Raw genomic sequence first — 3,600 nt, forward strand, 5'->3', positions numbered from 1 at the left:
CGTCCCCCAGCTCTCCCCGGGTTGCCGTGGGGAAAAGGAGACCCCTAGCCCCTGTGCTCCAGAAGGGTTGATAACCCCAAGGCCACACTCGCTACGTGGCCTTGTTACGCCTGGCTTCATGTGCCAGGAGCAGCAGCCTCCTGCCCGAGGCAGCACAGGCAGGAGGGGGAACCACACACTGCTCAGCCTGATACAGTGGGGAGACTCTGCCCCCCCCAGCCCCAAATGCCTGCAGAGTCGAACAGAGCTGAGGGGCAGACCCATCCCTGTGGTCCTGCCCACCACCCATCCCAGAGCCCCCAGTTTGCCACCAACTGCCTCAACTGCTGGGTACCACCATGCCACCAGATTGGGTACCACTAGCTCGGGTACAGCTGAACCACCAGGTCACGTATCACCCCATCAGGTACCACTGGGTCAGGCACCACTGCGCTGGGTCCCACCAAGGGGCTGAGCTCAGGGCTGGCTAGCAGGTGGGAGTGCTAGCCAGCCCCCAGCAGAGCAGAGAATGCAAAGCCTGGGCTTCACCACTCCAGCCTCCCTCCAGCTCCCCATGCAAAGCCCCTGGACCCTGCAGGGAGCTGGCCGCCCACTGACGGCCACATTTCTGTCTTGTCCTCCCATGGGTGTGGGCTCCGGACAGTGGGGTCTGCCTGGTCCGTGCCCCCTGACATTCCTGCCACAACACGGCTGCACCCCAAAAACACCCCTGAAGCCATCTCCCCCCATCCCCAGCGACCTGTATGGATGCAGCCATGGTGGGTGCACACATACTCCCCAGCAAGGGCAGGGCCCCCACTTGCCCTCCAGCCCCAGCACCCCACAAGCCAGCAGCAGCTCCCCGAGCCAGCGGCAGCTCCCTGAGCCAGCGGCAGCACCCCGAGCCTCCCCGCCAGCCGCCACAGCCACCGAGAGGGAACCGCTCCCCCTCACCACCACAGCTCGTTTTACCAGCCAGCACCCGTTAGGTTCACTCTCGATGCCTCACTGGGAAAAAATGTGCAGGAGAGCAGGATGGGCGGACACCGTGCCGGGGAGGCGCCGGCGCTGCCGCTGGCCATGGCCTCTTGCCTGGGGAGGGCGAGCAGGGGCGTGGGGCCCCCCTGCACTTTGCTGTCCCCCTCCCTGGGGCTCGGCAGCTCCGGGGATGGGAGATGGTGGAAACCCAAAGGTTTCTGAGTCTGGTTGATGAGTGCTGTGACCCAAAGCCCCCCCTCTCTCCCCCAGGACACAGCCTGAGCAGAGAACTGCAAACTCAGTGCACGCTGTGGGGCGGCCCAGTAAAACTGTCCAGGATTTGCTCTGTTTGTGGGCAGTGCTGAGAGGTCATTGAACTCATTAGGAAAACTGTACCTACAAGATTTCAACACAGGGACATTATACTCCCATGGCCAGAGGCCACCAAGCCCAGCACAGCCCAGTTACTGCCAGGGACTCCCATTAAATGTAAAATTAGAGCAGCTCCACTGATGAGGGAACCCAACTTCTCACTTCTAGCTGGGGCTCTGCTCAGATACTTAGAGAAGGGGGAGCATTTTCATTTTCCTAATTAGCCCAATTACCGCTGCAGATCAGAAGTCCCTTGCTGGGGACATGGTGGCACCTGGAGCAAAGTGACTGCAGCTTGTTCTGGTTTCCCCAGAGCGACCGCTGCAGGAGTTATTTTAAAGCCCCAGCACTGAACTATTCATCCAATAAGAAAAAAACCAAAACATCCATGTATCACACATGCATATATATACACAAATTGTTTATATATATTCACCATTCATCCATGTGTGGTTCTGGGGGTATCTTTGGGAACTTTGCCGTGGAGCTGGGGCCCAAATCTCTTGCAGTCTCCTAAAAATCTTCGGGGAGATGCTGAAGGCAAAGAGCAATGTGGAGCCAAGAGATCCGCTGGAACCCAGCGTGGAGCAGGACAGGGAGAGGAGGTTCCCAGCCTCTCCCACCGCATCCCAAGCCCCCAGGGACTGGCGAGCTCTGATAAATCACAGCTGGTTGAGAAGCACCGAAGCCGGCCGAGCCGCTGGAGGGCAATTAGCAGTTTGCACTCTTGCAAGAACTAAATACAACGGGAAGAGATGAAAGCCACTGAACTGCCAAGACTCTGGCGTGGGCCAAGCTGGGTGGCATCCAGCGTGCCGAGAGCCGGCAGGGAAACCAACGCGCCCTTGGTGCCACCGGAGCCTTTTGCCGAAAAGCAGAAGTTTGGAGCTTGTTTGGGCATGAAAATTCAAGCCCAAGTCGGTTCCCCCGGTGTGCAGCTGGCGGGGCTCTCCCTGCCTGCTCTCCCTGCCTGCCTCCAGCGCCGGCGAGGCGTAGGCGGGCGAGCGGAGCGTGTCTTGCCGTTCCCGAGAACCGCCATGAGCTCCTCAGAGGAGAGGGAAACACTTTGACAGGCAGCTGCCGCGCACAACAGGCAGCGGGGCCACTGCTCGCTCCCAGACAGGGACAGTCAGACGGGCACAGGCATGGCTGGGGTGGGGGGGCAGCAGCCAAGGCAGCCCCCCCGCCGCCTCAAGCTTCACCACTGGGGACGCAACATCTGGCTCCAATAAAAGGGGAAGGAAATGGAAAACGAAGCCCAGAGCGCTGAGCAACTTCCCGTCCCCACTCACCGCCCTGGCCGGGATGTGGCTGCTGCTACTGCTCGGGGGTGCTGGAAACGGGGCAGCTCCTGAGCCCTAGCCTGGCAGGGGAATCCCCAAATAATGGGGGGCAAAACTGCCTCTGCCAGCTTGGAGCCCACCTCCCTTCCCGGAGGGAAGCTCAGCAAGTTTTGGGGGTTTGCTGTTATTTGGTCTCACCCAGCCATGTTTTTTTCTCACTTGCAGCAGGAGGGGACGTGGGCCTTGCTCCAGTCCAAGCCCCAAGCACTGTCCTCCCCCCCAAAATCCTGCTGCTGGGATGGAGAGTCCTCGCTCTGGGGAAATATTCGAGAGCTTTGCAGTAAGTGCTCTGGCTCTGCAGCTGGAGCCTGAGCAAAACCTCACCTTCCCCCACCACCAGCAGCACCCAAGCCCCTGGTGTGCATGGGGACCCCCTGCATCGCCAGGCCCTAAAAGCCAGGGTCTGACACCGACCCCACTCTGGCAGCCATGCCTCGGCCAGGGAAACACCCCACAGCAGTGGGACAGGCACACCCCAACGGGTCAGACACTGATCAGATCCCCGCCAACGCCCGTGCTGGCCCCCCACAGGCACAGACACAGGCAAGGGACATTTCCCTGCTGGGTGACACAGTTTCGTACCCTGTCCCCAGAGACGCCCGTGCTGTGTTTGTGAAATCCTGGCTGCCGCTACCCAGGCAAGGGACGTGTGTCGTGTGTCACCCTGCTGCTGAGGGACCTTCCACGCACACTGGCACTGGTGGGGACTGGGCGGGGGGGCCCGCAGCCAGCCCTCCCACGCTGGCCCCACTCTGTGGCCACCACAGCTCTGCCCCAGCACCCCGCCGGGGTCTGGGCCCCGCGACACCACACCAGGGGCACACGGCTGGAGAGGGGCAGCTCCCCCGGGCTGCGGGGAGCAGCACCAGCCCCGGCCCTGGCACCCCTGCCAGGGGCAAGCGTCCTCCCGGGGCCAGCACCCCAGAAC

This window comes from Athene cunicularia (assembly GCF_003259725.1).
Source record: "Athene cunicularia isolate RWA chromosome 11 unlocalized genomic scaffold, athCun1 chr11_part1, whole genome shotgun sequence".
NCBI classification, from domain to species: domain Eukaryota; kingdom Metazoa; phylum Chordata; class Aves; order Strigiformes; family Strigidae; genus Athene; species Athene cunicularia.